Genomic DNA, 12307 nt, shown 5'->3' with positions numbered 1-12307 from the left:
TATTTTCAGGCTGTGTGCTTGGAACTGATCATGTACAACTGGGAAAGGGAAAATTGACCTCCTGTTCATTTTCCTGTCTTCTCCACAGCAACAGTTAATTATTGTGGTGGGCAGCACTGCCCTTGCAGGGAGCAGCTCTCCAGCCTAGCCCTGGAACCTGGTCCTCAACTCTGTCCCTCCATCCCAGATCCTGATCCACAAGAGCCTGATCCTCACCTCCCTCCCTCCCTCCATTCCAGACTCTAATCCTGGTAATCTTGCCCTTCCTTGTCTTTTTCCCACTCCCAGCTGGTGCAGCCTCAGGGAGACAGAGGCTGATCATGGATATGGAGATCTTTAGGCCTGGAAAAGAAGGGCTGCAGTCAGCCTGGCAGACAGTTTGGGCAGCTCTGGGCTCAGCTTCAGACTCTGGGTGTGCAGTGCTGCATCCCTGAGACCTCCTTCCCCAGCTGGGACCACAGGGGCGGGTACTGGCAGAGCTCAGCAGGCTGGAGCTCTCTCCCTATCTCCAGGCTGACCTGTCCCATCCTGTGCCTCGGTTTCCCCCCAGTGAGGGTGATATTTTGAGTGAGAGTGATAATTTGAGCAAGGGTGGTGGGTTTTGCACTTGCCAGAGTTCATCTCTCTGCTGCAGAACTCTCTCCAGAACCAGTGGTTCCAGTGAGTACAGGATGCTTTGGTTTTCCACATCTGTGCAATGTGAACCAGTCCTTGTGTTTTCCTCTGCCTGGCCTTGCACACAGCATTGCACCCCATCCCTGGCTTGTGCAACAAGCCGGAGCTGCCTGCATGGAGCAAAGCGGGCTGTGCTGGGAACTACCCTGGGCTGGGAGTCCCTGGGCTGGGGCCCCTCTGCACTCCACACTACTCTCTGCAAAGAGATAGATGCTGCCAGAGGGGTCCAGGCTCTGGGGTAAGCAGCATCTGCCTGGACATGCAGGGAAGATCTCTCCAGCCTGGCCAGCAGTGGCTCAGGACTCCATCTGTGCCCAGCCTCAGCTAGCAGCAGACTGGGGGAAGAATAGGCAGCACTGGGGGCAGCTTTAACCCTTGAGTTCCAGATGACCTGCAAACACAGCCCATAGCCCCACAAAGCCCTCAGGTAATGCCAAAGCCCAGCACAGCAGCTACCCATAATGCTTTTATAATCTGCTTTCTTGGCCATGACTGTTCTCCCAGGAAAGGGAGGGGGAGGCATGATTAATTTTCATTAGCCTGGTAAATAATAAGCTTGTTTCCGCTAGTCTTGCCCTGTAATTAGGGCTCTGGTGCCAGGGCCCTGAGAAGGAAGCTGGGATTTGCTGGTGACTCATGGGAAGCAGGGCCAGCCTGGACATTCCACCCGGGGCAGGAAAAGGGAAGAGGCTGGGGCCCCTCGGAGAGACAGAGCTTCCCTCGCTCCAGAGGGCAAAGGAGCAAGGGACAGGGTCCTCTGCCCTCAGAGGGCAAAAGCCACCTTGGGAGAGGGAAAAACTCACTCAGGGAGAGAGAAAAACCCACCCAGGAAGAGAGAGAAACACACCCAGAGAGAGGGAAAACCCATCCAAAAAAGTAGACTGTTATTCAAGGGCAGATGAAAACAAAGCTTTTAGCCCAAGAGCTGGATGTTGACATGGATGTAGGATGAGCTCAGGAGGAGGTCAGTGATGTGGAGATGAGGAGGGGAAGGAGCATCAGGGTATTTTCTCTGAATCTGGGGCTTGGTGACCCACAGCCAGCAGTGTCCAGGTGTTCAGAGCAGCAGGGAAACACCTGCACCATTAGCAGAGCTCTGCAGGTGAGGGCATCTCTGTGTCTTTCAGAGGGGCTGGAGCTGGGAAACAGACCCTGCTCCACACAGGGAGTGGCTGCTTTGGGGACTCTGTTCCCTGCCAGGGGACAAAGCATCCCAAGGGGTTCAAGGTGGGATCCTCTTCCACAGGCAAAATTCCCCTGTGAAACTTGCTGCCCTGAGATACCAGAATCGTGGAGCCAAGGAAGTTTCTAAGGAGAAGTTAAAAAGGCTGAAAGGGGTGTGGACGAGGAAGATGTCCTTGCCTGCAAGAGGGCCTCTAGAAAAAGCAGTGTGCAGGATGCCACCAGCACAGGGCACCTCCAGGAATGCCTCCATCTCAGCAGCAAGGGGCTTCCCAAGGACGATCAGGATGTGCCATGCTCTGCACGTGAGCCCAGTCCCACAGGCTCCACAGGAGGAAGCTCCTGCCAAAGAATGAACACACAGCCCCATCAGGGAGCAGTGTTTTCTCAACCCAGCAGATGCAGCGAAAACCCTCATTGAAAGAGCTGTTTGCTAAGGAAAAAACAACTGGCACGCTAATTAAAAGTGACTGATTAAAGGACTGAAAGGGAATTACTCATCGTAATCGTTAAAGGCAGCACCTGCAGAGCTCTCCGCGCTCTCAGAGCACGAACAGCATCCTCCACACTGCCGAGGGGACCCGGCAGCTCCGCGGTGACGGTGCTGGGGCAGCCCCGATGGGTTCGGCACCTCCCCTCCTCCGGCACAGCCCCGCAGGCACCAGCACTCCCCTGTGGCCATCAGCCCAAGTCTGTGGCCACCGGTCCCGCTCCTCACGCGGAGCTGCCGTGGATGAATGCACGGCAGGCGGTGACATCGCTGTGAGAGCAGCCAGAGCAGAGCAACCCAGCCCCAGAGCACAGCTCAGCCCGGCCCTTCCCTGCCTCTGCCACAGGCGACTTCTCCACGGGCTCTATCACTTGTGTCTGAGGTGCAGCTGTTGGCCACTTCAGGGGCTTGAGCCATCAGCACAGAGCAGGGAGCTCGGAGTGTTTGCAGCCCTGTGGCGCGCAGTGGGCGATGCAGGTTCTCCCAGGTGTACCACCAGGAGCTTCTGTGTCCCTTTCCCTGCCAGAGCAAGAGAAGGAACAAGGTTAAGGGCTTTTCAGCAGAACTACACGAGCATGGGGCTGACACCTGCCATGGTGTGGCTGACCTGGTTTAGGGATTTTTTGGTGAGTTTGATGAGGCCATGTCATGAGAGATGCTGCCCTTTGTCCCTCGTCAGCAGACAGGCAGTGTCAGGGACAGGGAGTGAGGACAGATCCTTCAGGTGTTCCTGCCACAGGAGAGCAGGTCCCAAGTTCCCAGCATGGTCAGGACATGGGCACTTTGCAGCCTGTCCCCCTCCAGACCCCAGGCAGGAGTAGGATCCAGGGTACCCTGGTGGGAACAGACTGTGCCAGGCCACAGGCTGGGGACTGGCTGGGCAGCACAGGACATGTGATGCTGAGCCAGCATCTCTGGCCTTCTCTTCTCTCTGCAGCCACATTCCAGCTCACACTGGCTGTCCCAGCCCTGTGTGCCCTGGCTTTGCTGACCAGACCAGGGCTGCAGTAAGAGCCAGCAGAGCCAGGGGTAATCCATGGCTGAGTGTAGATGCAGCTGTAGCACTGGAAATAAGCCTTTCTTTGGCTTTGGGTCAATGTGCCTCCATTCTTTTCCTCAGTCACTCACACTGGATATTAGGGGAAATTTTTTCTGAGCAAGGGTGCTCAGGCACTGGCACAGGCTGCCTTGGGTACTGGTGAAGTTGCCATCCCTGCAAGCATTCAAAAAATGTGTGGATATGGCAGCTGGGGACATGGGTTAGTGGTGGACCTGTCAGTGCTGGGTTAAGGATTGGGCTTGATGATCTCAGAGGGCTTTTCCAATTTTAATGACTCCCTGATTCAGTAAACATCCTCCCTGACAGAGCTGCCGTAAACTGACTCTCTTTTCTAGTAAGGCACTGTGGGTGCCACACACAGGCCTTGCCCTTCCTGCCTTCCCTGGTTCAGGCCAGGGTCTCACTTCAGCCATGATTCTGTACAGATGTGTCATTGAGCCACCGTGTTCTGCATGTCCATCCTGGGCTCATACTGGGTTGCAGAGCTCTGCACAAGTCTCTCCCATAGCAAGGGAACCTGTTTTCCCTGCGGATCACAGAGCTGCTGGCAGAGCAGCTGCCAGATTGGGGTAGGCCCTGTGCATTCCCGCACCTTCTGCCTCTGCTGGAACAAATCTGAGGGCTTTGCAGGTGGGTATGACTCAAACTGCTGACCTTGCCTGCCGTGACATCTGATGTCCCTTTGCGCCCTCATTCCTCCCTGAAGTTGTTGATTTTAACATTTGCTGGTTTTAACACTCCAATTATGTGATGCTCCCAGTCAGATTTCAGGAGCACAACTAGGTCAAATCCTTGTCCATATGTGAGCAGAGTATGTTATCCAGGCTCCCTGGCATCGGTAGAAAGGCACTTAGAAAATTTCTTCTCTCCAAGGCCCTTGTCTGGACCAGTTTTATTCTCGACATCAAGATGTCATGTCAGGCTCCCAGACCCTCACTCACTATTTCAGGTCCTGTTGGGTCTGTGCCACACCCCCATGCCCTCAGAGGAAAGTGTTCCCACCACAGGAGCATCTCAGGGGTCCATGCAGTCCCTACCAGCTCTGCCCCAGCTGAGCCTCAGGTGTGCCCTGCCCTCTGGCTGGGAGCTCCTGTCCATGGGGCATGGCACCAGTGCAGAATCCCTCCTCACAATTTCAGGCTGCCCAACTTTACAGACACCCCATGATGGCCCCTGAGGAAGGGACATGCCACTCCACTGGGGTCCCTCAGCGGGAGCATCTGTCCTCCCTTCTGGAGCACAGTTCTCTCACTGCCTGGAGGGAGAAGCTCAGCTCTGTTCCATCCAGCTCCTTCCTCCATTCCTACACCGGGGATCTCGGGGCTGTTTGCTGCTGTTCCCGTGCCAAGAACAGGTAACCCCCACCCACAGTGCCCTCTCCTGCCCTCCAGGGCTGCTGGCCTGGCCATGCTCCTATCTCACAGCATCCCCAAGCTTGGAAGAGATCTTCAAGATTGCCAAATCCAACCATCACCCTAGTCCCACCATAGTAACCCCTAAACCACATCCCTACATGCCACATCCAGGTAGCTCTTGAACACTTCCACACCACCTCCCTGAGCAACTCATTCCTGTGCCTGACCACTCTTTCAGTGAAACAATTTTGTCTAATATCTAATCTGAACCAGTTGAATAGAGCAGAGGTTATATCTGTGTTTACTTAGTAAATTGGTGGCAGCAAATTTAATATAAGATCTTAGCAGAAGGGAGAGTAATGTTTCTTTCAAATGAAACAGACTTCAGGCAGCCAAAGTCACTTTCCAAAGTCTTTCTCCTTCAGGAGATGCCTCCAAGGTCTGGCAGAACCCTGTGTACAGAGTTAAAGGAGTGCCACTGTCAGGTCCCCACTCTGTCCCCAAGGTTCCTCAGTTGATACCCCTCTCAGTGATGTGGGGTTTGACCTCCGGGAGTCGTGAGGGTGGATCTTTTGCCTCAGCTTTTTACTGACTTCAGCTTCCATCTTCTGCAGGATCTTTGCGTGTTGTCCTTGTGTTCAGGACACTCTCCTGTCAGGAGAACAGGGAGGCGAACAGCCCATTCCATGTGCTGTAACCTCATTTCCCCTCCATGCCCCAAAAGGACCCTGCTGACAAGGCATCTGCGTGGGAGCCTTCAGGGCTTGGGGAGGGGATCACCTTCCTCACAGTTCAGCAGGACTTCCCACTCTTCCCACCTTTGCTCAATTCTTCCTTCTGATATTCTCACACACATTTTTCCTTCCATACCTCCTCAGAAGGATCTTAATCCTGTCTACAAATCTCCTCCCTTATGCTCAGCCATATCTCACCTGTGCTCTCCCCTCTCTCCACAGCAGCCTCTTATCCTTCCCTGCAGGTGCTGCTCCCAGCTCAGCCTCCAAACCTCCTCCATGTAACAGGGGATTCTTTCTGGGATGCCCAAATGAGCTCAATGCATTTGTTTTACCCAGAGAAATGGTGCAGAGATTAGAGGTACAAGAGCACACATACATTTACTGTCATTAATTCTCTAGCTGGATTTGCACACAGTGGTGTTATGGCCTGTTTCAGAAGGGTTGGCAATGTCAGTACTTGCTCTTACAGTCTGTAAATCCAAGTGTTAGAGGGGTTTCAGTCTGGGGACAAGAGCAGGAGGGGTGACAGCAGGAGGAAGGAGCCCTGTGATCAGAACCCCTGGGCACCTGCCTGTGGGGCTGTGCTCTGCTCCTCACCCTTTCTTCTCTGCCCCTGTGCCAGACCTGCTCATCTCCCCATCCCTGCAACATCCCTGCTGTGCCTGTGGGATCTCACAGCCTATTCACAGAGCTCTGGATCCAGCACTGGGCTGACTGCCAGGTCACTGTGCTTGTTCTCTGGAATGAGGGCTTCATCTTCTCTCAGGTTTACCAAAAGCACACGTGGGTGGTTTGCTGAGACACTTCCAAGTCTGGAGGACAAGCAGGAGGGAGCAGGAGGTGACAGCCCAGCCTAGGAGGGACCTCTCTTCTCACAGAGACCAGCCCAAAATCCTGCTGTTTGAGCCTGTAACATTCCACAGGATTTTCCCTAGAATTAAATCCCAGCCCCACCTGCATCTCCCCAGCTCTTCTGGCCTTGCTCTGCTCCAGCTGTGACCACACCAGTGTGGCCCTGGAGTGGCAGGAGAGGAAGGACCACCCTGCCCTCCTCATCATCTCACTCAGCTGAAACCTCATTGCCTTCCCCAGGAGGCCCCAGCAGTCACTGATGCTTCATGTTTCATCACCGACCTGCAGCTACCTCTGAGCTGGGATCAGGAGCACCAGATTTGTCTCTTCAAGGCCTTCTCCAGCCACACAGAGCCACCTCAGCAGGCTGCAGCAGGGCAGGCTGTGGCCTCCTCCCTTAGACCAAGAGGACAATAATCTCCAGTTGATTCTCCAGCAAGGCTTGGCTGCAGAGCATTCTGAGACCCTGTTCACCAAAAGTGTCTTGAAGGGGCATAAGTTCATCATCAAGACATCCCGGAGCAGAGAAGGGTCCTGGATGGACCCTTGGCTGCTTCCTCTGGCATCCCGTGCCCTCATTGCCTGCAAAATCAGGGCCTTAGCTTGGCCCCTGCTCTTCCACTGGTCTGCAGCCCCCTTCCCTGAGCTTACAGCACCTCTCCTGTCCTTCCGTGCACCAGCTTCCATCCCCACCCCTCAGCTTCCATCCCACCCCCTTACACTGCAGCCCTCAGCACCTTGCTCCTGAGAATGGCAGGAAGAGAGGGACAGTGGAGGTGTCTGGCTGGAGGGAGGGAGGGACAGTGGAGGTGTCTGACTGGTTGGTGACATCAGGTGCTTGTGCTGGTGACACAACTGCTCATTTGTATTTCCTTGGGTGTTGATGCTGATATTAATTAAAAGCAATTATGGTGCTATTTTCCCTGTGCAAGAACAGCATGCAAGGGAGGAAACAGTGTTCCACACCAAAATGCTTCTTCCTTCAGAGCTTCAATGATGGTGCTTAGTTGGAGGAACCTGCTGTGTGAGGAGAGGCCTGGTAGCCAGGCACTGCTTCTCCCACCCGTTGGATGTGCCAGGGGGTCCCAGGACTGGGCTGTTTCTGGGAGCTGAAGCACCCTGAGAGTGCTGGTAACATGCATAGACGTGACAGGTGGTGTCAGCACTGGACAGCCACTTCCATCCCCATCACCACCACTGCTGCTACAGGATGCTGGGTGCGTGTCGTGGTACCTGTGCAGCCAGGAGGGTGCTGGGGGGATGCCTAGAGGATGGTGGTGGCTTCCACAGTGGCCACCGGTGGCTCCAGTGGTGCTGCCCTCCATCCCAGCACTGGTGGCATTAGAGCAGGACAGCAACAGTGGGTGACAAAGACAGGTGGGTGCTGACACTGGAGGCAGCACTGGCTGTGGATCCTGGCTATGCTGGTGGCTCTGCTGTCTGGATCATGGGCTCAGATCTCACACAGCTCACAGTACTGGAATTCCCTTTCTCATGGAGAGAGCTGTGAGAGAGCCAGGCAGTGCCAGTGCAGTGACAGTGCAGAGCAGCCAATGGCACCTGGCCCTGCCACAGCTCATCCTGGCACAGTCACACAGTGCAATGACCTGCCACCTCAGGGACACCCCTGAGCCCAGGAATGTCTGGATTTGGGAGGTGTCCCTTGGGCCACAACAGAGGCCTCCTGGCCTGGGTGAAGCCACATGTGCTTCACCTCCGTCTCAGCCTCGGGCTCTATCACAGCCTAGCAGCAGCAAGAAACTCAAGAAAGTGGTGTTTGGGTGTGGAAGACAGCTGAGCTGTGGGGACAGATGTGAATGCCTTGCCTGGCTGTCCCAGGACATTTGCTTTAGCAGTTCCCTCTGCAGAGCTGGGGCACGGAGCTGGTGGGAAGGTGATGAGGGTTTGTACCCAATTTAGGAGGCCAGTCTGCTGATCTTCCCAGGCCTTCCATTCTTTTGTCTGTTGGGATACCCCTCATGAAGGGCCTTGGAGTGAACACAGTCCTCTTATTGTCTGCCTGCACCATCTGTGCAGTCTTTGCTTCCTTGGGACAGGTTCTAGGAGGGCTGCTGGGCACATCTGAGGAGAGCACAGTGCCTCTGCTACAACCAGGCAGCCAGGACATGTGGAAGTCCCAGGCAGGAAAAAATCCCCTCTGGCTGGTGGTGGCAGGAGCACAGAGGGGTCTCAGGGGCACTGCAATGCCCATCTCTCCATTCTGAGGACAAAGAGCTGCTGCCTCATCCCTTTGGTCATCTTCTGCATCACCAGATTGGGAGTCAAGCCCAGCACCTGGATCTGGCTTTCTTAGAAAAATTGCTGAGGTTTGCATCCTTGTCCCAGCCTTCCAGCTGAGCCAAGAAGCTGAGTTTCACCTTTTTTCACCCCTCTTTGAGCTCTCACAGACCTTCTCAAACCCAGATGGCCTCCTCTATTCAACTAGGAATGAAAAAACTGTCCTAGGAAGGCTGACTCCTCTTTTGGTTCCCATGCCATTCCCATCACTTGCTTCCCTGCAGCAGGACTTGCCCAGGTTGTCCCAGCAGCTCCAGTGCATGACAGACAGGCTCTGTGTGCACACAAACCAGCCTGGGATGTCACCAATGCAAACCCCAACACCACTGATTAGATAACTCAGGCTGTGTTCTCTATGGGGTCAGTAGGGTTTTGGGGATGCCAAGAAACATTGGGGTTTTTTTCCCCATATTTACTGACCTGGCTTTTCGTAGAGGGAGCATTTTTCCCATGGTTTGCAGTGTGGTTGAGTGGCAGGGAAGGAAGAACCACCAGGCTTTAGCTGCAGCACAGTAGCACCTAGTGACCAGGTGGGAGAGGTTTGGTGGGAGCTGCAGTGCTGAAGGTGAGAGTCAGAGCAGGTTCTGGCAGGTGCAGTTCTGGGACAGAGCAAGGGGAACACCAGAGGTGCCATCTGCCATCCTGGGCAGGGGGGTTGTCCCCGGGATTGTCCTCCCTGCCTCCCTGGGCTCGGCTCAAAGGGGACAGCCCAGAGGGTGTGGCACAGAAGGTGATAGGATCCCCCCTGCTCAGGTCAGTGGTTCCTGCATGGCCACAGACTGTAGGGGGTTTAGTCCGTGATAAAGAAGCAAGGGAAGAAAAGAAAAAGAGCACTTTCCCGCAAAGGGGCTCTGGCCAACCCTAAGGCCAGCAAGGAGCATTGTGGATGTTCTCCTCCCCACTGGCTGATCTTCAGCTCATCCTCTCAGTCCAGTGACGCCCAGAGGGACACAAGACCCACTCTCTGTTCTGTGGGCACTGCCTCTGCCTCTCTGTCATTTCCTGGACACAACCTGGGTATCAGGCAGAGCTGTCAAGCATTTACAGCATCTGAGTTGTGGCCTGGGACGTGCATCAGGAAGACACCTCTCTGATCCCTATGAGGACATCTCCCCTTTTCTCTTTGCCCCACAGGTCTTCATGAGGACCAGCCCTGGAGCCCAGAGGGACACATGGTGCACAGGATGCTGAGTCTGGCCTAGTCCCCAAGCCCAGCACGCTGTGAGAGGTATGAGGTGGCCCAGGGGTGGCTCTGGGACTCCCGAGGGGGCCGAGCGGGAACAGACCCGACTCTGTGCTTGTGGGCAAGGGGCAGTGGAGCTCCTGCAGGAGCAAGCTGGGGAAGGGAAGCTGGGAGGGTGATTCAATGACAGCCCTCCCTCTGTCTCCTGGCGAATCCTGCAACACGCCCCTCGCAAAATAAAGTTATGAAATCTCTTGCCCATTGCTATAGTAACGTCACGCCTCCACCTGACCCACTTTGAGACAAAGGAAATGTTCCCAAGCTCTGAGCACGCGGGAGCTGTGCACAGGCCCAGCCTGGCCTCTCAAGGAATGGCACAGGGGGGCTGCTGGCTTCTCCCACCTGCTCCTCTTCCCACCTGCCTCAGGAGCCTCAGGCAACAGGAGCTGCTTGGTTTGAGGCACTGAGCAAACCCAGTACCAAGAGCATCTCCACCCTGCATCGTGAATGCAGGCAGGGCCCTGCCTGCCTTTACGTGGCCGTTTAGGCCAAGGGAACATCCGCCCTGGAGCAAAGAAACATCCTTGCTCAGCTGGTGGTGCAGCATTGACAGCCAGGGCTGCTTGGATCATCCTGTAACGCTCTGCCACAAACATTAAGGGCAAGGAGACAGAGAATCATGGAATGTGCCAAGTTGGAAGGGACCCACAAGGATCATTGATCCAACTCTGGCCCTGCACAGGCACCCCAAGAGTCCCACCCAGTCCCTGGCAGTGCTGTCCAAATGCTCCTGGAGCTCTGGCAGCCTCAGGGCCGTGCCCATTCCCTGGGGAGCCTGGGCAGTGCCCAGCACCCTCTGGGCGAAGAACCTTTCCTGATCTCCAACATAAATCCCCTGACACAGCTGCAGCCGTTCCCTGTCCTGTCACTGGCACAGAGCAGAGCTCAGCACCTTCCCCTTGCAAAAACTCCAATGAAGTTTGACCTCAGTCTCTTCTCTCCAGACTGAAGTTCCTCCTCCTCAGCAAAGTCTTTGTGCCCTGGGAGGGGCTGTGGTCTTGGGGCTGCTGGTGGCTCTGGTAGCACAGAGAGGCTGTGAGAGGAGGACTCAGATGGGGTTTGGGCAGGGGGGCAGCAGGAGGCCAAGCAGAGTCTCTGCTGTTGTCTGGGTCACAAGCTCTCAGTGCAAGGATGGACACCTCCATCCCTGGGAGGCAGGACAGAGGCAGGTCAGGGGCAGCTGTGTTCAGGGCTTTGCACCCAGGGCTTTGCATCTCATGCTCACTCCATGGGGGCTGTGCAGACACTCCCTCACCCCCTCCAGACCCCTTGAACAGCATGGGCCAGAACAGGTCAGCTTTGGGCCAGAATGTTCTCATTAGCTGCTTTTCCAGCCAAGCTGGAACATGCCCCATGTGGTCATCAGCCTGTGCCCCAAGTGCTCTGCAAGGCAGCAGAGGCTGCAGGTGGGTTTCAAAGACAACAGTCCAGCTCCCTGCCCTGGCCTTCCACTCCAGCCGCCTCATCAGTTGTCCTGCACTCTCTTCCTGAAAATTCCCTCTCTTATCTGTCTCATTTGTCTCATTTGACCTACTTAATGCTTTGCATTTCCTGATTCAGAGCAAATCCTGTCTCATGGAGAACTTTGAGAAACTTCTATTTCGGGACAGACAAATAGGTTGCAGAATTTCTGGGGTTTTGCTCCCTGGAGAGTTGATTATATTACAAGACATCTGCATGGAAATAAGTTCTCTGTCTCTCTCAGGAGTTCATAGGCTGCTCCAACTTAGACAACACCTGAAGTCAAAAATCTTTGTCATATCACGGCCTTTGACTTCCACAATATTTGGTTTTGCTGGTAGATCAAAAACAAAAACAAGCAAAAAAACCAACAAACAAACAAACAAACAAAAAAGAGTAGTATTTAGAGCTCTTAAGGTAAGATTAATTACTCCTTGTCATTTTGGGATGGTGCCAGTCAGATCCTGTCGTTCTCATCACCCCAGTGGGCACCAGTGAGCAGAGACACCCCTTGGCCTGAAGAACAAGCAAGAGACCACTGGTCCTCAGCTGTTGTGGGGCCTCAGGAGCTGTGTGTAGATCCCACATTCTAAGGGCACCAGCCATTTATTCTCACATGCAGCTGAGGGATGAGAGTCTGCTGAGCTCAGGCTGGCACTGGGTGTATTTCACCTGGCAATGGCTGCTTAGCAGAGTGGTCAGGATGGGCTGGGTGAGCCCTGGGACACCCTTAGGCAGTGGGCAGACCGGCCCTCTAGAGGATTCCCATTCCCTGTCTCCTAAGGAGAGAACCCAAAAAGGTGGCACACTTAGCTTGCTGGAAGCCACTGTCCCCTCCACTGCTGTGCAGTGAGTGCCTGCTTCTCCTGGTGACAGTCACAGTGGGTAGCATTAATTCCTCCTCAGGAGCCCCTGCCTTCATCCCAGGATGGGCAGTGTTTTCTTCTGCTCGTC

General features: G+C 54.8%; 1 protein-coding gene across 6 annotated transcripts in view; it reads left to right on the top strand.

Moving 5' to 3' along the window:
* Positions 1-12307, top strand: part of DLGAP4 (DLG associated protein 4) — a 139193-nt gene that overhangs the window by 60137 nt on the left and 66749 nt on the right. For all 6 annotated transcript variants that reach the window (XM_033074872.2, XM_033074867.2, XM_033074871.2 and 3 more), the window contains one exon: positions 9784-9877. The gene's annotated coding sequence lies outside the window, so the exon portion shown is untranslated. The remainder of the gene's footprint in view (positions 1-9783; positions 9878-12307) is intronic.

Source organism: Catharus ustulatus, chromosome 17 (assembly GCF_009819885.2).
Source record: "Catharus ustulatus isolate bCatUst1 chromosome 17, bCatUst1.pri.v2, whole genome shotgun sequence".
NCBI classification, from domain to species: Eukaryota; Metazoa; Chordata; class Aves; order Passeriformes; family Turdidae; genus Catharus; species Catharus ustulatus.
This window is presented reverse-complemented; position numbering and strand designations above follow the sequence as displayed.